The 22,985-nt window shown below is 47.6% G+C and overlaps 1 protein-coding gene across 4 annotated transcripts in view; it reads right to left on the bottom strand.

Annotated features, from left to right (window-relative positions):
- Positions 1-21,416, bottom strand: part of pear1 (platelet endothelial aggregation receptor 1) — a 59,227-nt gene extending 37,811 nt beyond the window's left edge. For 2 of the 4 annotated variants that reach the window (XM_084442237.1, XM_084442240.1), the window contains exon 1: positions 1-22. This exon is cut by the window's left edge and continues 62 nt beyond it. The gene's annotated coding sequence lies outside the window, so the exon portion shown is untranslated. Of the gene's footprint in view, positions 23-16,915; positions 17,123-21,293 lie in introns of those variants that run through there. The other 2 variants (XM_084442239.1, XM_084442238.1) reach the window with 2 other exon arrangements.
- Positions 21,417-22,985: the final 1,569 nt, after the last annotated feature.

Here is a 22,985-nt window from a genome sequence, read left to right as displayed (position 1 = left end):
CACTGGAAAGTTCTGAGTGGAAAGTCTCTCATCTCATGTGTCGTTGACGGTTCTCGTGGAGCTGCATGACAAGAGGATGATCTAGGAGGGAGAGAAAGGAGGGAGGGAGGATGAGAGGGAGGGAGAGAGGGAGGGAGGGAGAGAGAGAGGGAGAGAGGATGAGAGAGAGGGAGGGAGGGAGAGAGAGAGAGGATGAGAGAGAGGGAGAGCGAGAGAGAGAGAGGATGGGAGGGAGGGAAAGAGGGAGAGAGGGAGAGAAAGAGGATGGGAGGGAGGGAGGGATAGAGGGAGGGAGAGAGGTTGGGAGGGAGGGAGAGAGGGAGGGAGGGAGGGAGGGAGGGAGGGAGAGAGGATGGGAGGGAGAGAGAGGATGGGAGAGAGGGAGGGAGAGAGAGGATGAGAGAGAGGATGGGAGGGAGAGAGGGAGAGAGATGATGGGAGGGAGGGAGAGAGGGAGGGAGGGAGGGAGAGAGGATGGGAGGGAGAGAGGGAGGATGGGAGGGAGAGAGGGAGAGGGAGGGAGGGAGGGAGGGAGAGATAGAGGATGGGAGAGAGGGAGAGAGAGAGAGGATGGGAGGGAGGGAGAGAGGGAGGGAGAGAGGGAGAGAGAGAGAGGATGGGAGAGAAGGAGAGAGAGGATGGGAGGGAGGGAGAGAGGAAAGGAGAGGAAGAGAGAGAGAGGATGGGAGGGAGGGAGAGAGGGAGAGAGAGGATGGGAGGGAGGGAGAGAGGGGGAGAGAGAGAGGATGGGAGGGAGGGAGAGAGGGAGGGAGAGAGGGAGGGTGGGAGGGAGAGAGAGAGGATGGGAGGGAGGGAGAGAGAGAGGGAGAGAGAGAGAGGGAGGATGGGAGGGAGAGAGAGAGGATGGGAGGGAGGGAGGGAGGGAGGGAGGGAGGGAGGGAGGGAGAGAGGGACAGAGGGAGAGAGAGAGAGGATGGGAGGGAGGGAGAGAGGGAGGGAGAGAGAGAGAGGATGGGAGGGAGGGAGAGAGGGAGAGAGGGAGAGAGAGAGGATGGGAGGGAGGGAGAGAGGGAAAGAGAGAGAGGATGGGAGGGAGGGAGAGAGGGAGGGAGAGAGAGAGAGGATGGGAGGGAGGGAGAGAGGGAGGATGGGAGAGGCACTCTGTGCTTTCTGGGAGGGTTCTTAATGGGCTGTGTTTTGCTGAGTGAGCTCAGAGAGGCAGACTGGGCTATCCGCTGTGAGATTAATGTAAATGAACTTTTGAGCGCTTCAACTTTGACCTTTTCTGACCCCGGGGAAAAAATACACAGTGAACCTCTTAGCCTCTGTTTTGTTGTGCCTCTGCCTTGGAGGTGAGTTAATCACGCTACTGTGAGATCAGCAAAATCTGTGTGATAGTTTTGCTGAACGCTGCCTTGGCGAAGCATAGACCTTAACCTTTTGGATGCTCCGTAACATAACACTTCTCAGCAGCAGCCTGTTAAATAAAGCAACATCTGCCCACTGCAGTCTGCCAGGTCTGCCTGGGGGAGGGGCTATTAGAGAACCACTCTTCTGCTAAATTAATCAAGGGGCTAGCGGTGGAAAAACCCTGTGCTATTTCAACTACTGTAGGTCATCCCTATGTCAAGCCTGTATGAGGCCTATGTCAACTACTGAAGGTCATCCCCATGTGAAGTCAGTCTTCACCTGGCTGCCTACCTGCTGCCCAGTACGACATAACAGGATGTGTGTCCCCCCTTTTCCCACTCCCCACTGTGAGATTGGGTTCCGGTAGGAACCAACACTCTCTCGCTCGCTACACACTCCAGTCCCGAGGGGGAGGCTCATGGGTCACCTTCGGCTCCTGGACATCAAAGGGAACGAAGGAAGAACCAGCCGGACCTATTGGGTCGGGTCAGGAAGTCTGTGTGAGGCTCGCACCCCTTCCTCTCCCGCCGTCCGACAGAGAGGAGCTGGGCTGCTTGTGTTGGCATCCGCCTCTGTGATGTCATGGCCACTGTCACTACGGCAACACCGAACACGACTACAGCGAGTGGATAAAGGAGGCGCACGGGAGATAAGCGCGCCGTGGCAACGCCGTTGTTGTTTTTGGCTCGGCTGAGGTTGAAACGCGACCGTGTGTGACTTCTACTGCGGCCAGACGCTACGGAACGTACGTACGCGCTTCATCGGGCGTTAGCTCGTTCTCGCAGTTACGTCACACGAGGTCGCCCGACCACGATAAGCCCACATGACGATAGAGGTACGAAGGCCCGGCCCATTGGAACGCGCTCGGTGCTCCTGCTCTGGAAACACACTCTCTCTTTGTTGTTCTGGGCCGGCGGCCAGGCTGGTGGCCAGCGCTCGCTCTCTGTCTCAGCTGCTCCACACGGACCGGCCGGCGGTGCACAACCACACGTCCAGACCGTGACCACGAGCACAACGACTGTGGCTTCGTCGGTCAGGGAAGTGTGGGCCTCCTCAAACACAAAACACAAACACAAGCGTCCATGCATCAGTATAGGTAGAAAAACACATGTAGTGTACCACAGGTTATAACGCAGCCGGTTATATGACGGTCTGCTGTGCAGTCATTTAAAAAAGCTTCAGAAAGCGAAATGGCGGAGAAAAAACCCCAAAATGGAGGGCTTTGGCTGAGGTTCTGGAGTGCCGTGACCAAACGGGACCATAATTATATGTGCCATGATGTTCTGTGGATTAGAATGTGTGCGCAGACACATGGGACTCTTGTAAAAAAAACACACAAAAAAACACCCCTTCCGCAAACCATGACCAGAAAACATAGCCTTGCATTGTAAACGTTACAGCCAGAACACCAAGGGAGAAGCCACAAGGCAGACATTATCACAGACCATCGCTTAGATGTCTCCAGTCACAGCTCCGGACTCGCTGTGTGTGTAATCACAGAACAGTATAATCACAGTTTAATCACAGTACTGTACGAGTGAGGGGTGTTGTGTTCGGACATCTCGGACGGTTTCAGATCAAGCATTTCAGTCGCGATCAAGACTGTTTTTCTTCAGAGCGAAGAACAGGAGCAGATTCCAAATTCTTGTTCTGCAGAATTGATTTACAGTACTATGATAGTCCTAACCATCGTGCAGCGATGAACAACCACCAGATTTCTTGTTTCCTGATGAATAACAAACAAATCAAAAACACCCTACATTTTTTAATCTCACACGTCATGCTCTAACAATTGTTGTAATGTGTTATGATGACTCAAAGGTATCCTAATGATTACTGATGCCACTGATATAATAGATTCCCTTCAATGTGCATTGTTCTGGCTGTGCAGTATGAATCATCAGTAACTTCACAACCAGCTCTTCCTGCTTGCTTCCTCCCACATCCTGCAGTGACATCATCCCTAGTAAGTCAGTCATAGTAAATGTCATATTTATCCCTTGACTAATTCAGTGAAATTACCCCTAATACAGTGGTGATCAAGATAGTTGGACTATAGAGGCACTGAACCGAGCTGCACAGCAAACTGTGGTATTATCGTTTTGAAATATGAACATTCCATGAAATGGCCAATAATGAGTCCATGAGTCATCTGGTACCTCGGAGTCCTCAGATCTCATTGTCTTATGACAGCGTGGTTCTGGAATGACGGAAAAGCTGAAGTAAACAGCATCCACATGACTTCCCTCCATTGAAAAAATCTGACTGGTGAGTTGACTAAAAAACAAATACAATATGTATGTTCTACCCAATGTTTTGCTTCTGCTCTACCAATGTGACAATTGCAGCTGGGTTCACATACAACAGCCAAGACAGTTATCAGCATTTTTAAAATAGGGTGTTTGTTTATTTGCTTGTTTATTTGTTTGTTTGTAACTGCCACTTCACACTTCTGAAACTGTAGTTCTAAAGATTTGACACGATGAATCTTCAAGACTTCAGTTTTAGAACAGAGAGACATTCTAGAACAAACATTCTAAATGCTCAAAACTGTGTAAGCTACTGTGTGAACACAGCTTAATAGACATCCTCAAGAAAAAGGCGAGTGGTTGTGTCTTAACTTTAAAGCCATTATACTCATGGAGCAAAACATGTTTTGACATGACTGGTCATACGCTCATTCTATAAACACAAGTGGACTCCATTGTAAAGGGAACATATGGATATATAAACACAAGTAAACATCATAATAAACTACTGTACTTCATACGTGCACACCAACATGTCTAGATGGGCAGCTACATTCAAGACAATAACATTAGCCACTGTGACCCGTGCTTGACCTTATAGACTGTACAGTATGTCACTAACCCTCTGACCGGTGAACTGGTTTCTCTTTCATCTGGACAGTACAGCTATCTTCGGCACTTTCCACTTATAGCTTTACTCTTCTGTCCTCATTCATAATCCTGAATGACCCACTTCTCGCTGTCTTCATGCTGTTAAATTATGTTGTTTTCTAAGATCTTTTTTCATCTGGGGGGGGGGGGGTTGTTGGGGTGGGGTGGGGGGGGGGGGGGTTGTGGGAAGCTGTAGTCCAGCAGATCTTCTCATGACATGGCCGGCCATACCGCTCAGCTATTCATCCATGTTTGTTTGTACAGGGCTCTCCAAACACTCACAAGACCGGCCCGGAGGTCAAACGTCTTCAAACTAAAACAACTCCAACTGAACTCTCTGACCAAGAACCAACAGAAGATGACTGTCAACTGTCCACTTAAAAAAACAACCTCTACTGACCAAAATAGATCCCAGGCTTTTGCTTCCACACATGAAAGCGCCCGTCTGTCGTTGATCGCCGAGGCGACGGCCGTATTGCCGGCGTCCCGGTTGGCCGCCTGCTGAGTCAGCGTCTCCTCGTGCATCTGGATCAGCTGCAGCGCCGGTGGCAGATCCCAAAACCTCTTTAATGCCGTCTATCAATCACCTTGCTGGCTCATTAATCACAGGCCATCGCGTGTGATAGCGACAGGACTCGCAGTCATGGGTTTGCCTGGGAATTTTCTCACAGGAAACGAGATGAGCAAAAATGTAGTCCACCAACAGGAAGGGCTGAACCAAGCCTCCAGGGTCCACCAACAGGAAGGGCTGAACTGACATGGATGGCAGAAACTTGCCTTGTCATCACGAAAGAAGTTCAACTGCACATCCCAACAAAAAACACAGATGTGTACAGAGAGGCTTCACTTTGGCACCTTGTGTACTTATACCTAACACACACACACACACACATACACACCACATATGAAAAACTCAATAACACTTTCTTTAACTACATGCAGCATTTATTTATCATATCCATGATAAAATATTACGAAACAACAATAAAACATTGTAAGCAATAGTTGTTGTAATGGATTGTACTCTGCTCTAAAGAGAGAAAATAATTGATATTGGTGAGGTGCTGAAGAGGTTAGGTGATATATGAAAAATGTTTTTGATTAGGGGACACTGAGGTGTGCTGGCTCGCAAACAGTTTGTTGGCAAATAGATTTGACAACTGGACAATGGAATACGTTACACAGCAAATGCAGTATCCAATAGTTCGCTCATGGCTAGCTAGCAATGGTACAGCTATGGGATTAGCTCATTTGGGTTGCTGTCAAAGCTGCCACTCTTATGTTGCTATAGCCTACAATTATCAGAACAATATGAACATTCAGTTGAAAGTTTTCCATCCACCCATCCATCACTGGATGAGGAATAAGCACCGCAAAGCGATCAATTCTCACGCAAGCAGGAGCCAGGCTGTGGATTCTCCGATCCGGTGTTGCGACTCAGTCTCTAGAAATGTTTTCAATCAATCAATCAATCAATCAATCAATCAATCAATCAATCAATCAATCAATCAAAGCTTTATTTATATAGCGCATTTCATACCCAGAGGCAACACAATGCATTTTGGACGAGTTGCAGACAGTTTGCGCCTCCAGCCAATCTGCGCGCCTGCCTATGTCGTAGCCTGACGTGCACCTCGTAGCTAACGTTACCGGCTATAGCCAGCCAGTGGAACTGTCGTGTTCAGACGGCTCTAGCTCAAAAAGTATTTATGTCAGCTCAAGACAAATAGACGAACAGTTTGATGTATAATATGTCCCATAATACTTTCGGATGTATTATATTATAGACTCAATCGGCCTTCACTGTGGTGAATCTGGAATCTGGAATGTGATTGGACTAACAAAATGTCAATATCTGAATCCTTTTCAGACAGGGCCGGAGTACTGTCCTCCCTTGCGGTAATTTTTCAGCGTTTTGGCCAATCACAAATTAGCAAGAAAAAAAGGCATTACATTGATTTAAGAGAAAAGAACCCGCCCTAAGGGATGCTAGCCTCCCTTCCATAGATATCTATGGGTCCTCCAGCTGCATGTTAAAGATGTCACTGTTGGAGCTTTAGAATTTCAATAATGGGTTTTTATCCATAGGGAAAACCTGCTTTATGAACAAAACTGAGATAATATTAATTATGAATAAATAAATTCATATATTTATATTTTAATCCCTCTCTTCTCTCCAAAAACTGAGGAGGACTGTCCTCCCCTGCCTCAATGGACGAGCCTCCACTGATACACACACACACACTACTCCTAACACACACACACACACACACACACACACACACACACACACACACACACACACACACACACACACACACACACACACACCATTCCTCTCTCCAGCCCTATAGCCAGTATCATGTTTCTAGCTTGGCTGAGGCTCCTGACGTCTTGGGGCCAGGAAGCCATCTGCCTTGGCTTTTTATTTATATTTTGTTGTATAGCGCATTTCATACCCAGAGGCAACACAATGTGCTTTACAAAGAACAGGGAAGGTGGGCATACGACCCACCCCTACATATTCCAGAGGGAAGCAAAAAAACAGTATCACCCGGAGGCCAGATAAGTGAGCTGTAAAAAAATCTTCCCTGACCCCTCTCAACAAGGCGATCGAGCAAGCTCCTGGAGTATGTTTGTCTACTGGCTAAGAACATTTATAAAGCAATACATTACATTAAATTACATTTTCAGAGTAAGAGAGGCTAAAAACATCATAGGAGAGACATGGCAAACACTGGTATATGTCTGTGTGTGCGTGAATGTGCCCGGGCCCAGATAGAGGCAGGGGTAGGAGTAGGGAGGGGGTAGGAATGGGGAACGGACCCGAGTTAGGGTGAGGGGGATCTGAGCCCAGGACTGGTGTATGTCTGTGTGTGTATGAGTGTGTCTGGGTCCAGGTAGAGGCAGGGGTCGGGGGTAGGGTGGGGGTAGGAAAAGGATACGGACCCGAGTTAGGGTGAGGGGAAGGGGGACTGAGCCCAGGTCCAGGCCTAAAGCCGGAGGTGGACTGGTGTATGTCTGTGTGTACAGTACGTGTGTGTGTGTTAACTAAATGCTACGACATCCACAGCAGACACAGGGGTATCTATCGGACTCGGGGTGGTCTGCTGGTGACAGTGGGGCATCCACTGGACCTGGTTAGAAGATAGGAGGGAGAGAGAGAGGCAGAGGGTCTGTGTCTTTGTACTTATCTGTATTTGCACTATTCTTATGCTATTCTTATGCTTTTGTATTTATATCTTTTGCTTTTGCTTTTATCTGTACAGCACTTTGGTTCAGCCACAGCTGTTTGTAAATGTGCTATAGAAATAAAATTGACTTGACTTGACCTGGCTAACACCGGCACCCAGAGCTACTCTGAGCTGACCAACAGGACTCAGATGTGTCAAGTGTCAACACAAACAGCTGTTGGATTTAAACAGTTTTAAGGATTTCATGTTTGAAATACTGGCATGTGAAATTCATGATTTATGCAGTTTGGTGAAATGTAGATCATCTGTAAACCCCAAGGAGTCTGAAGCTTCTTTTGTGTGGATTTTCCACATTTACAATAACATGGACACTCGGACACTGGTCTGTCTGTCTGGTCTGTCTGTCTGTCTGTCTGTCTGTCTGTCTGTCTGTCTGTCTGTCTGTCTGTCTGGTCTGTCTGTCTGTCTGTCTGTCTGGTCTGTCTGTCTGATCTATCTGTCTGTCTGTCTGTCTGTCTGTCTGTCTGATATGTCTGTCTGTCCTGTCTGATATGTCTGTCTGTCTGTCTGTCTGTCTGTCTGTCTGTCTGGTCTGTCTGTCTGATCTATCTGTCTGTCTGTCTGTCTGTCTGTCTGTCCTGTCTGATATGTCTGTCTGTCCTGTCTGATATGTCTGTCTGTCTGTCTGTCTGTCTGTCTGTCTGTCTGTCTGTCTGTCTGTCTGTCTGTCTGTCTGTCCGTCTGTCTGTCTGATCTGTCTGTCTGTCCTGTCTGTCTATCAGGTCCTCTTCAGGGACAGATCCTCTTCAGGGACTGGTCCTCTTCAGGGACAAGTCCTCTCCAGGGACCCGTGGATTGGGGGCATCAGGTTTCGCGCCGGGGACAGAGCACACATGCGCCTGCTTTTATGGGATTTTGAACGTCATGGTTCCGTGAAAACGAGAGCAGTTTACGATAACAGATGACGACCACAATGCATCTGGTTTACATTAAGACAACACTTCTAATGCGACTGGCTGGCTGGGTTATTTACAGCTAGTTGAGACAGCTCAGAGCTGGATCCCATTTGCCTCATTGTTGGTGTTGTTGTTGTTATTGTTGTTGATGATGATATTCTTTTACAGGAGTCTGGGATCATTTCCTGTTTGGGAAATGATAATTAATTTAATAATGTCCATCCCACCTGGCACTTACCTGATGTAAAGACCCTAAATGTACAGTAAAAGGCCTTAGGGCAGGTTATGTGGTTAGCTTATTATGGAGAGCACAGCAAGGGACAGCCAGCTCAAGCACATGTGCATCCATTGGTCCCATGTGGCCAAGTATCTAGCCATAAGTGAAATGCAGTACCATGCTAGACCAGTAGGGGCTCCAGTACTCCAGGTAGCGTCGGTGCTGGCGCAGATCACGCGTTGCGTGGGACAACATAAAGAGACAGGGTTTCACCAGGAACGTTGTTAGTTACTGGCGAGTCGCTAGCATGTAAGGAACGACAAGAGATAGCAATGGAATTATTGGTCTCAGGCGCAGATGTACGCATGTTAGAGCCTCTCTCTCTCCTTCTCTCTCTCTCTCTCCCTCTCTCTCTCCCTCTCTCTCTCTCTCTCCCTCTCTCTCTCTCTCTCCCTCTCTCTCTCTCTCTCCCTCTCTCTCTCTCTCTCTCACACATGCCATCTTTTAGGCGCAGGTTGTGACAGAATTACGCTTAAAATGGGCGCTAACTTCTTGGTACAGGTGCCTCTCTATGTTTCTTGCTTTGGTACTAATTTATGCCCCAAACCTGGACTCCACATGGGGCTCCCCGTGGCCTGGAACCAGCCCTGCTTAGAGGCAGGTACGTACGGCAAGTGGGAGGTATCAGTCTTGAGTAGAGGTAGGTACGTACGCCAAGTGGGAGGTATCAGTCTGGTGTAGAGGCAGGTAGGTACGGTAAGTGGGAGGTATCAGTCTGGTGTAGAGGCAGGTAGGTACGGTAAGTGGGAGGTATCAGTCTGGTGTAGAGGCAGGTAGGTACGGTAAGTGGGAGGTATCAGTCTGGTGCAGAGGTACGGTAAGTAGGAGGTACAGTATCAGTCTTGAGTAGAGGCAAGTGTACGAACGGTAAGTAGGAGGTATCAGTCTTGTGTACACCAGCTCAGTGGTCTTGTGGTTAGAGTGCCCACTCTGAGATTGGGAGGTTGGAGGTTCAATCCCCGGCCGAGTCATACCAAAGACTATATTAAAAAATGGTACCGAATGCCTCTCTGCTTAGCACTCAGCATCGAGGGTTGGTTGACATACAGTAGTAGCGTCATGTCCAGGGGGTGGACTTGTACATCAAGCTGCCTCACACTAAGGAATCAGGAGACGGGTTCTTGCCCTATGGGCCACTAGGCTCCAGAACCATTGGTTCTCAAGGCTTCTTATCTCAAGGCTCCCCTATCAGTCCAGGTAGAGGCAGGTATCTCTCTTTCTTGCTATCTCTGTCTGTTTCCAGGAAGTCCAGTCTGGGCCAGTAAATTCCTCCTAGTGAAGCCCTGGTGATTAACAGCCGTCCTCTGGCCTGTGCTGCTGTCTTTCTGGACGGCCGGGAGGAAACCTGCTCCTCATTAATCTGATCGTTTTATCTCAGCTTTCTTCTGCACAGAACCCAAATCTCTCTCTCACTTTCTGTTTCTCTCTCTCCCTCTCTGTCTCCCCCTCTCTCTCTCTCTTTTCCCCCCCTCTCTTTCTGCTCTCTCTCTCCCTCTCTCTCTCTCCCTCTCTGTCTCCCCCTCTCTCTCTGTCTCTCTCTTTTTTCCCCCTATCTCTCTGCTCTCTCTCTCCCTCTGTCTCCCTCTCTCTCTGTCTCTCTCTCCCTCTCTGTCTCTCCCTCTCTGTCTCTCTGTCCCTCCCCCTCTCTCTCTCTCTCTCTCTCTCTCTCTCTCTCTCTCTGTCCCCAGATGGATTTCATTCTGAGCATCTGGAAGTTAAAGAGCCATTTTTTTTCCTCTTGAAACTTTGAGCCACGTGTTCTCCCCCCAAGGTGAACCCTTAAAAACCTTCCTCCGCTTTGTCTGCTCCACTGTGCTTTCACAGCGGTGGCGTCGTGAATCTTTTTGACCTGGGCGCCATGCTGGAAAACTCTGTGGAAGTGACAGTCATGAGTGTGGGTAAAGATTGGAGTCGCCTGTCCAAACACATTCTGTCCCCGGGGGACGTTTATGGTGTAACACCTGCACGTCTGCCCAGGACAGGAAGTGTGGGGCAGCTGGAGACGAGGGCGAGATGCACGAACACCACAGGACATCCTGGGCAAACAGCTCGGGGAGGTGGGGGGGGGGGGGGCAGAGGAAGGAGAGGGGGCTTGTTTGGGTACGACCCCCCCCCCCCCCACACACACACACGCACACGCACACACACACACACACACACACACACACACACACACACACACACACACACTCACTCACTCAAGGAAACAGCATGTGAAGGGGAAAATATCAGTAACACTTTCTGTCTGAATGCAAAAAAAAGACAACCTTTGACCTATTTGGAACTCGTTTCAACTCATAATGGTCAAAGGTTTTGGGCTTCCAAAATGTACGAGGATATGTGGAGTACTCCGTAATAACTATAAAAAAACATGATGAGGAACAAGCAAGTAACTCCAGTGCCAACTTTATATCACGTAAAGTTTTACCGTAGCTCTCGAATCCTTCAAATGGGGTGATGGTGACATTTCGGTTGTTGAAGCTTCTAAGTGTTGCGCAACTTGGTTCAGTAACGTTCCCCTCAGGGGGCTCCAGGCCATGAGCTCACCTCCACGGAGGAGGACAAGCTGTCTCCTGACCCAGAGGCCTTGTTTTTTCTGCCTGCTACCCAGCCACAGTGCGAAAATAAAAGCCAGTTCTGCTCGACAGTATGGAAAACATCCAGGCCTCCCAAACCTCCTACCCCCAACCCCCCCCTAAACCTTCCCCCAAAGTTCCCACTCACTCCCTGTCCTCGCTTGTCGCCGTGGAGCGCCAGGGGAACCAAACGAGCACCGACAATAGGAAGCTGCTAGGAAACATCTTGCATGTAGACACAGGTCTGCATCCCAAACGTCGCTCTTCCTCTGACAAACACACACAACTGAGGAGAGAACGCGCCAAAGGAAAACTCAATCAAACCCACGGCATCATTTTTTCCAAAAGCATATCCAGTTGGATTCACCAACTTCTATTGACACTTTTTTTAAACCCGTACTATATATTCATAGTGAATAATGAGGATGTTGATGTACAATTCCGAGTCGTTCTGCTTTTGCTCATACTGTGTCTAACTCTCCCATATTTTATGACCTGACCCAGATGATGGAAATGTTTGGGACGAGGGGAGGGACTCTGATGAAGAGCATGATGAAGAGCATGATGAAGAGCATGATGAAGGCTCCGTGGAGTCATAGCTCCACACAGCTGGCGGCCAGGATCTGGCTTTCCAATCAAGAAAAAAAACATCAAACGTGCTCCTTCTACCAGAGCATGCAGACAGGGTGCCAAGGATGACATACTGTAATACTTTTATTTTGCACATGCAGATTTAACATTATGCATGATACGGTTGTGAGATTTAATCCAGAAGTTGACAAAATAAATCTCCTCTGCTTCATCTGCATAAATTACCTCAGCTGAGCAGCAACAACAGGTTTCAGCTACAGACAGACAGACAGACAGACAGACAGGCAGACAGGCAGAGAGACAGACAGGCAGACAGACAGACAGACAGACAGGCAGACAGACAGCCCCAGGTTCCCTTAAAGGCTTCAGCGAGGGGACGTTAATTATGTTACTGTACGTTCCCTCACACCAGATCTCAGGTTTCAGTGTGTTCCAGTGCTTCAAGCATGAGAAACTGCAAAGAAAAAAACTGTAGATACAGTATACCAGAGCCGGGCCCCCGAATCTGAATTAAACATGTCGCCAGCCCTCCTAGACCCAACCCAACCAACCTCAACAACACGAGCAAGTCCAGGAAAGACCTTCACCACAGTACAAGTACCCTGTGGTCACTCCGTCACCCTCTCCCGGCCCCTACGCCATCTCTCTCTCTCTCTCTGTCCCTCTCTCTCTCTCCCTCTCTCTCCCCCCCTCTCTCTCTCCCCCCCTCTCTCTCTCCCTCTAGCTCCCTCTCTCTCTCTCTCTCTCTCTCTCTCCCTCTCTCTCTCTCTCTCTCTCCAGAACCCCGGCCTGTTCTTCTAGGCTGATTTGAGCCAGAGCCCATAGCAACTGTCCATGTTCCATGGGGAGAGAGGGGGAACAGAGGAAGAACCAACCCAGAACCTCGGTTTGCCTGACTGCAGACGTAGGCGCTCTAGAAGAGCAGCAGGGCTGCAGACGTAGGCGCTCTAGAAGGGCAGCAGGGCTGCAGACGTAGGCGCTCTAGAAGAGCAGCAGGGCTGCAGACGTAGGCGCTCTAGAAGGGCAGCAGGGCTGCAGACGTAGCCGCTCTAGAAGAGCAGCAGGGCTGCAGACGTAGGCGCTCTAGAAGAGCAGCAGGGCTGCAGACGTAGCCGCTCTAGAAGGGCAGCAGGGCTGCAGACGTAGGCGCTCTAGAAGGGCAGCAGGGCTGCAGAGCACATGGAGGCTGAGAGGCTTATATAAGCATGCAGGAGCTTTCCAGTACTCCGTCTCTGTCACTTATCATGAACGCGCTGTGGTCTTTTGCTGTTTTTTTTCATAAGAAAGCCTCATTTGTATGAAACGCTACAGTAGCAAGATAGGAAGTGCAGAGTGTGAAGAGGTCATTGATTTGTCATTCACTTGTATAGTAAAATACCCATATAAAACTTTCAGAGCAGACATGGCAGACTTTGATCAAACCTTGGGGATCTATATACAGACACCTGCTTCAGTTAAAACACAAATAAAGATCTAAAAACCATGATCTCATCTAAATAACACACAAATAGTGTGTGGCCTGGAGTACAGACTTGCCATGAGAATTCACGGTTTTTAAAGGAAAAACCTGCAGAAACGGTCTGGGATTTGTAAAAGTAGCATGACTATAAACCTGTCTGGCATCTGGAAGATCAAATTAGCATTTAGCTAATAGAGCTCCGTTTACCTCAGCGCTGCTCGCTCTATTTCTACCTCTCCCCTGTCGTCTCTGGCCAGCGTCACCTCAGCCAGAGCCGTATCAAATGGCTCCCCACACGACGGCGGTTCTCTGCTGGACAACGTGATGATGAGTAGCCCAGAGAAAGAGGAGAGCAACTGAGAAGCTCCAGCTGTTTGATATAAAAGAGAGGTTTGTTGTTGGAGCAGACAGGAAAGAGATCATCAATACGCCGTGATGGGATCTGTGGGTGGACAGACGGTGAGAGGACTCAGAGGTTTTCTGCACAGTAAGCAGATATTCGGGGACAGGTCACATACTGCATATAATAACCTGCACATTCTTAAGCTATCTGCTTGACATACCGGGATCCAAAAACTACAGAAAAGCAGGTAAAAATGTGTTTTCCAGGAGGATTTTGGAGGTTAGGGGGGTTTGAAGCAGTCTGGATCTAATGGCAGAGCTTCACCGGAAATCATCAGTCATATCTTCAGTCTCTACAGTAGGTGTTGAGCTGCCAGATTCAACAATACAACAATGCCAGCTTCACCGCGGCCCAAAAGCCTCCACTCACAAGCTCCCTTTAGAACCGCTTTAATCTGCGATCAGAAACAACACAACAGCCAAGACAGTTAGCAGCTTAAGAACTGTTAGTAATTTTATGTCTCTGTACTCTGACACTGGAGCCTTGAATATTCATCATGTAAAATCCTTAGTACAGGTTCAGACTGAGAAGACAGTTTCAAAACGAGCATTCTATTTTAAAATTCTATTCTAAATTTTAGAATTATTTAGAATCAGTGTTAATAATTGACCAGACTGTTAAACAGGATACAGTGCTGGGTTTGATTCCGTCAATTAGTTCCCACCTGATGAAATGGATTGCTGCTCATCACAGAGCCATGAACAATCATGCTTCCAATGTCCTCTAAGAATGTACAGTCGCTTTGGATAAAAGCGTCTGCTAAATGACATATACGGCAAGAACGTCCGGTAACGTGCTAAGATATTCGTGGATATCTACCAATGAGAATCTGATCGGATTTTAGTGAGGGTGGTGCGGAGAGGTTTATTTGGCCTCACTGACCGCAGATTTCCACTTTTCCAAGTATTGCTAGCGAGTCCTGCACTCTAGCGAGCTGTCGGTAGCATATCTGGCACACAAGGTGGGATTTACTTGGACTTTCTTCCACGTGAACTCTCACTTCACTGAGGTTTTTATTACACAAACTGCAAAGTGTATTACCGAAATGTCTGTTTTTCATTTAGTTCCAACTATATACGCTCCCAATGAAATAATGTTAAAATGCAGCTGGATTTGAAAGGTAGGCTAATGGGCTGGCTCCACCCCTCTTCCCTGCTCTGTGGTGCCTGACTCCAGACTATGAATCACCCTAATGATATCCTCTCCATATAATCTGTTAGATGAGTGGGGTCTGCAATGAGCTGCCATTGACACGTTATCTTTTATACACATGCTCAACTCACTAGATGTGGAAGTTGACTCAGACAGTGTCACAAAGTGTATCACAAAGTGTCAGGAGTGACAGCCGTCTCAAAGCCCCGTTTCAATGCGATGAGCCAGTCGTGCGTAGCGGGATCACAGGCCTCGCACGATTAAGAGCCTCCTAGCACTTAATAAAACGAAAACACAACAGAGGCGGAGGCTTGGCACGAAGAAACAACAACATACTACATCCTCCCTGACACTTCCTCCGCACTCTCTTACATGGAGAGGAGCCAGCGGTTCACAGCATTAAAGGTGCAATAGTCAACATTTCGATCTAGACTAATCATTAAAAGACAAAAAACACCCACAGAGCTTTTAGAAAGGTGTGGAATAAAAATACCCCCCTCCTCCCCCAATTCATTGATTTTGAATTGATCTCTGTCTGAGGTGTGGTTCCCACCTCTAACAAGGTTCGTGAGCCAATAATATTAAACATTGGTACCATGGTATGTTTGGAGGCGGAGCAATCAGGAGTCCTTATTGGCTGACAAGCCTTGAGTTTTTTTTATGATAGTACATCAAAATCTTGACTATTGCACCTTTAAGCCACAGACAGCACAACATCAAAGCTTTGGGTAATACAAATTTATATAAATTCTAGTCCTTTTCTCTCCAACATGAGTTATTTTGATTCCAAAAGGGAATTTTAAAGGGGTAGTGTTGTATTTTGGATATTTAGCCCTATTTGTGGTCTGTCTACCATGAACCTGAATCATAGAGATCATACTATCACTGATCGTTCCAGTATTGAGGTAGCTGCAGTTTTTATGGCTCTCACTGGGCTACAATGGAAGTCAATGGGGCATACGTAAATGCGTTGGAAAATGTATGACAAAGTGGTTTTCCGAGACGGGAAGCACAGGGTGTAATCATACTGGTCTCAATATGCTCTCCTGTGAAATGTATCGCAATCCAAATATTTTTACATGTTTGGCATGGCTTTGACATAAGCATTCCCCTGGCGCTTGTTCACTGTTCCCACAGAGGACTATGTTCAAGTCATGCTTAACACCTAAAGATACTCGGATTGTGATACATTTCACAGGACAGCATACTGAGACTGGGAAGATTACACTCTGTGCTTCCTGTCTCAGAAAAGCACATTCGTCATAGCTTTTCAACACATTTACGTATGTCCCATTGACTTCCATTGTAGCCCAGTGAGAGCCTGCATAAAAACTGCAGCTAGCTCAATATTGGAGCGATCAGCGAAAGTATGATCTCTATGATTCAGGTTCATGGTAGACAGACCACAAATAGTGCTAAATTGCCGAAATAGCACACTACCCCTTTAAGAATTTAAATAAACTCCATGCAGAAGGCCTATCTTGGATGGTGAATGAATATCCGAGTTGTTTATTGATTCTAGAGCCATTTTTAACAACACAAGTTAAATACACCACGTGATAGCCTTTGAACACATTGGGCTACTTTTTCGGCTTAATACTTGATTTCTGAGGACTTTCATATAGGCTACAGTTCATGATGAGAGATGAATGCATCACAATGGCATGCAGCATAGTCCTACTGTAAAATGTTATCAACAGACACTAGGTCTACAACCCTTATTTCTTGCTTTTAAACAGCACATTCCTGGTTATCAATACTATGGCATTCATTATTATTTTATCAATAATATGGCTTTCGTTATTCTCTTGTTAAGTTTCCAACAATACAGCCCGGGCCTAATGTCAAATGCAACGCAACTTTTATAGCAAGACTATAGCCTAACAACACTGCAGCCGAAAACTTCCAGCTCAGAAGAATGCAGCCTACACGGTACGTATTTTCCATACTAAGTTTAAAACGATGACCTGGACATATAGTCACCTCCAACAATCTCCAAAAGTGTCTCGGTGCGACTCATCTGGCAACTCACTCACCTTGGTTACTACGGAGCAAGAAATCCGCAGCTTTCGATTGTTCGTATTGTCCGCGTCCAGAGGGCACACACTTAAAAGAAAAAAAAAACTATTTAAAAGATATTAGGGCTATTATAAGATAGTTAAACGATATTAGTCCTATTATAAGATAGTTAAACGGAGGAAAACAACGTCCACACAGCCTGGTCTTTGCACTGAAGAATAACGTTACTGCGTTCAAGTTTGAGTCGCATCCATCGGGGAGGGTCCTGTCGCAGTGAAGAGCGAGAGAGAGAGAGAGGGAGAGAGAGAGAGAGAGCGAGGGAGAGAGGGAGAGAGGGGTAGAGAGAGAGAGAGAGAGAGAGAGAGGAGAGAGAGAGGGGGGGGGTTGACTTGCTTTAAAATTCCACTGAAAAAAACGATAGGCTATAGTACTATATAGTGTAGGCTAGTAGTAGTAATATAGTACTACTATAGTAAAAAACTACCTATCAAAATAAATGTCTTTCTAATTGATTATGTTGATCATGTGTATCAGATTTTGTTAGTATGACCTCGGAATGTTAAAGAGAAGAAGGTGAGGTCTAGAATGGATGGGTCAGATTGTAAAGGTGGGGGTCATCGGCAGTCCAAAAACTGGATGTCGCACAGAAGAAGTCATTACACATCTGATTACATCTGCACATTAGACAGACAGCTTTACCACCAAGCCCCAAACTGACAACATTCTAGAATCATCGCTATGGAACTGTTTCTTTCATGAATACTTCTGGAAATTCTAAAGGAATAAAATCCCCTCGAGATGTAGCATTCGTTTTCAAGGGGGGTCTACGACAATAACACAATATCCTAACAACACTATTAGAAAAAAGGCATTTAATAAAAACAAGAATAACAAGATTTAAATGACAAAATAAAATCGAAATAAAAAATAATAAGACGGAAAATGGAATCATACCCCTTAGAGAACATGAAAAATGTATTAATTCATTAGTTATAGAAATGTATTGATGTCAGTGATAGCACTCAAAACATAGGCCGAATTATAGAGGTGTTATGTTATTATGGACATGTACTGATCCTATAATAAGAAGACAGGGCATTTTAATCAAATATTTACAGGTAGATTATTCCAATAGACATATGCATACATAAAGGCTTTGTTAGCTATTGACTTAGAACCTGCAGGAACAGGAAAAAGAGTGTCTCAATTTATAAGAGAAGGTACCATCAAGTGAGGGCAATTGGAATGTGTACATTTAAAAATGAACTACAATCAATGTTGGTTGTAGAGATCCTTGATGGCTGGGAGCTCCACACCAATGATCTTCTGCGTCTTCACCACCCTTTGGATGGCGTGTCTGTTGTTGGCGGTGGTGCTACCGTACGTGAGGCCTCCAGTCAGGACACTTTCGATGATGCTGCGGTAGAAGTTCACTAGTGTTTGTGTGCTCATGCCCTATCTCTGCAGGCACCTCAGAAAGTACAATCTCCCCAATGATGATGATGGAGGCGGGGAGGGGGGAGGGGCTTTTTCCTCCTCTCCTGAAGTCCACAATCATCTCCTTTATCTTGGTAGTGTTCAGGGTCAGGTTGTTGTCTTGATACCATGTTACTACATGTACGTCTGACACCTCCTGGAGGAAGGCTGATTCAGATGAGTCATTGGGGGAGATCAGGCCCATCACAGTGGTGTCATCCGCCAACTTGATGATTCGTTTGCTGCTGTGCTTGGCTGAGCAGTCGTGGGTGTACAGTGAATATCCTGGGGCTCAGGCAGCAGCCCTGCGGGACACCTGTGCTGATGTGCTGTCAGTGGGGAAGTCCAGGATCCAGTTTTAGCTGCTCAGGCCTACACCTCTCAGCTTCGGGACCAGGTTGATGGGGCGTACGGTGTTTAAGGCAGAGCTGTAGTCAATGAATAGCATCCTGGCGTAGGTGTTTTTCTTGCCCCGGTGCTCCAGTGCGAATTGTAAGACCAGTGTGAAGGCATCATCCACAGATCTGTTGGCTCTGTAAGAGAACTGCTGTGAATCCGGGATGATGATGTCGATGTATTTCATCACCAGGGCCGCCGCTAGGGAGGGGCAAAAGGAGCGGTCGCACTGGCCCTCGCGCTTTAGAAGGCCTCGCGTCAGGCAGGAATTTTTAGTTTATTTTTTTATTTATTTTTTGCTTTAAGAACTGGTTAATCATAGACCTAGAGAGAGCTACCTCAGGGGAGGGGTACTTCATGACCACTGGAGTGAGTCCTAGTGGCCAGTAGTCATTCTGGCAGGTTACCCTGGTTTTCTTGGGTACTGGCACTATTGTTGTCATCTTGAAGCATGTGGGGACGACCTGCTGTGACAGTGATGTGTTGAATATGTCCGTGAAGACAGGAGCCAGCTGTGTGGCACACATGTTGATGACTCTGGGTGATATGTCGTCGGGACCAGCAGCTTTGTGAGCGTTCACCCTCCTGAAGGCCTCGTGCACCACAGCCTCTGAGAGTTCTAGGACCATGTGATCAGGTTCCCTGTGGCCCTGGACTCGTCGTGTGCTCGTGTTCAGTGCGTCTAACCTCGCATAGAAGGTGTTGAGCTTGTCTGGGAGCTCTGTCAGCTGCGCTGATGTCTGCAGGCCTCACTTTGTAGTCGGTGCTGGTCTGTAGGCCCTGCCACATGCTCCTGGTGTCCGAGCCACTGTATTGGTTTTCCAGTCTGTCCCTGTAGTTCTTTTTGGCCCCTTTGATGTTCTTCTCCAGAGTATCTGCAGTGTAGAGCTCTGTGTCGCCCGACTGGTGAGCAGTTTGATAAAAGCGCTACAGCGCAGTCCAGTTACCATCCACATTTTCCTTCTTTCCTTCAGAGGGTCACTGAGTTTCAGAGGGCCACTGAGTTTCAGGACATGTTTGATGTATTTGACCAGACAGTGGTCAAAAATATTATATTGACATTGGGTATTCCTGGCTCACAATAGTGTAATAACCTCATGCTGCTAAGACAACTGTTGTAGTTTATGGGGAATGAGTGGTGAGAGACTTCCTGGTCAGCATTTGGCTCGCTATGATAACTAGGACCACAGGACGTTTGTTTTTCCTGCCCTTAGTGTGTTCACACAGATAAACACCAATGCATGCTGGGATAATGGAGCACACATCCTTGTCAACGAATCCAGGCCCAAGGAAAAATAAAAAGGTTTTCTGCTGGCCAGACAGAGTCAAATCATGTCAACATGATTTGCGTCTTCACCAATTTTTTAAGTTAATCTCAGGTGAGTCCTCACGTAGAGTACTAGAAGTGGGTTTGAAATAAAATTGGCAATCATAGTCACGTGGAATGGTGGCCAACGCCTCCTTCCACACACACACACGCACACACACAAACACAGAGAGAGACACACACACAGACACAGACACACACGCACGCACACACACACACACACACGCACACGCACACACACACACACACACACACACACACACACACACACACACACACACACACACTGCAGAGTTAGAGCTGGAAAGGAATATTGGACCTCATTCCTGAACGCAGTTAAGAAGAAGTTAAGAAGAAATGTCTTCTTAACTCCACTTACGAAGTTCCCGGGACAATTCTGGCATTCCTGAATGGTTTCTTATCTCGGATTTGTTCTTATCTAAGAACAGGATTTAAGAACGCGAAAATGCAGTCATAGGTTGGCCAGATTGGAGTGCGCCCGTTCGCAAGGGCTGAATTTATGAGAAATCCGAGGTGATTGCGTTAACATCAAGTCTACAGACATCCTAGGCTTGAATAATAATCATAATCATAAATACGAGGATATTTGTATAATTTCCAATTACGTTACACATTCATGAAGGCATCGCGGTGTCCTAAAATAAATAAAAGCACTACACAAACACTGCAAATGGCAGTGAATTAATAAATAAGCACTAAACTCAGTCGCTATACTCAGACTCAGCACAACAGCACCTTATATTCCATAGTCGTCAGAATGGACACATCTACATTCTGTAAATACTGTAAACGTGAATATCCATAACTAAAATATATCATATGGACATAATATAGATATAGGGCATATCAAGATCCATAAGTAGCCTACTCATGCATTTAACTAAACTGTAGGCTATAATTCAATCTGCTCTCAGCACATCCCATCCCTTTCATGTAGGTTATATATTTTGCATATTGTATTAAAAGCCCATATATACCGTCTTGTTTTCTTTTGTTATTTTGTATTGGTTTGTTTCACCTTGCTTAAGCTTAGTGTGCACGTTATAATAGCCAGCAGAGAAACGATGGTTACGTATTGTAACCCTAGTTCTATGAGTGGAGCGGAGCCCCACAGGGCTAGCTCCTATTGGCTAGCGAAACCCAGCTAGCTACATTGACTGAAGAAAAAAACATACACGCACCTGTGTCCAACCAAGTCCGGTGCACCACTGTATAAGCGGGCTACGCCCGCACATCTGCTCCTAACCGAAATTTTCAGCGAGCAGACTGCGGGGTCAGCAAGTCTGTTCCCTGTGGGGCTCCGCTCCACTCATAGAACTAGGGTTACAATACGTAACCATCGTTCTATTTCGTGGAGCTCCGCCCCACAGGGCTAGCTCCTATTGGCATAAGCGGAGCTACACGACCGCACCATACACTCTTGCTGGCCCCAGTAAGGGAAAAACCAGTCAGGACACAAGCCAGGGCTCCAAGGCGAGACCATACTTACAGTTGATCCGACCCAAGCACTGGCCCCACCCCGCCACACTCAGTCTATCACAGCCGAGGGCAAGGAGAGGTACGTGGGGCGAGAGCTGGACCAAAGCGGTTACTCCGTAACAAGCCCGTCCCAGCCTCACTCATAAACATCAGCGGAACGTCACTAGACGGGCCTGCTCCTACCTTAGCTGAACCGGTGAGACCCGCGTGAGTCATGTCTGCTTTTCCTAGCAGGAAAAGACCCCGCGGCTCGAACCGGTTCTCCAGTAGCGGCGAGACCTGCCGTGGTCCATTCTGACTCTTTCACAGAAGACCCGGCGACTCGAGCCGAACACCTACATGAAACATCCTGTCTAACGCTGGCTCGCACCGGCGGCTGTGTTTAGCACAGATGATGCCACAGAGACAGAGGACATGGATAAAAGGTAATAACGGACAAAAAGAGACGGGGACGACCAAGTCGCCGCCGCACAGATGTCCTCCACTGACACACCATTGAACAGGGCAACTGACGTGGCCACACCCCTTGTGGAGTGTGCCCGAACAGTACCAGGCAGAGGACGACCCGCAGTCACGTAACACTGGGCGATGCCCTCACAGATCCAATGGGAGAGACGCTGTTTCGACAACGGAGAACCCACCTTCCCTGGGCCGTGGCAAACCAACAACTGGGGGGTGGTGCGGACCGCAGCCGTGCGCTGGACGTAACACGTCAACGCACGCACAGGACACAACAAATGCAGGCGGGCCTCTTCCTCGCTCGCATGAGGTGGAGGATAGAAGGCTCCCAGCTCCAAATCCTGTGCTCTATAGGCGCCCCGGACCACCTTCGGAACGAAAGATGGATCCGTGCGCAACACAGCTTTGCTCCCATCACCCGTGATGAGAAAAACTGTCAACGCCCTCAGATCACTGACCCGCTTGCCCGACGTCAGAGCAAGGAGCAGCGCGGTCTTAATCGATAGCCACTTGAGAGACATCCGCTCCATTGGTTCGAACGGCGCTTTACATAGCGCATCCAGAACCAAGAGCAAATCCCAAGGCGGCGCCGCAGCCTTACGCACAGGGCGAAGACGGCGCGTGCCGGCCAGGAAGCGTTTAACCAGGGGATGCCCGAAAACCGTAGTTTTGCCAAACCCCTCATGGCATGCGGAAATAGCACACGCATACACCTTGATAGTGGATGCTGCTAAACCGCCACCATGATCCATCAGGTGCTGAAGGAATTCCAAAATCGCCTCGACCGAGCATGACTCGGGAGCGAAGTCCCTTTCCTCACACCAACGCGCAAAAGCAGCCCATTTGCCAGAGTAAACCAAGGCAGTGGAAGCTGCGCGCGCGCTCTGAATTGTACAGATCACGGCCGGAGAGAGTCCCCTATCAGACAA

Source organism: Borostomias antarcticus (assembly GCF_949987555.1).
Source record: "Borostomias antarcticus genome assembly, chromosome: 8".
In the NCBI taxonomy this organism is placed as follows: Eukaryota; Metazoa; Chordata; class Actinopteri; order Stomiiformes; family Stomiidae; genus Borostomias; species Borostomias antarcticus.
Note: the sequence above shows the minus strand (reverse complement) of the source record. Positions and strands in the feature narration are given on the sequence as shown.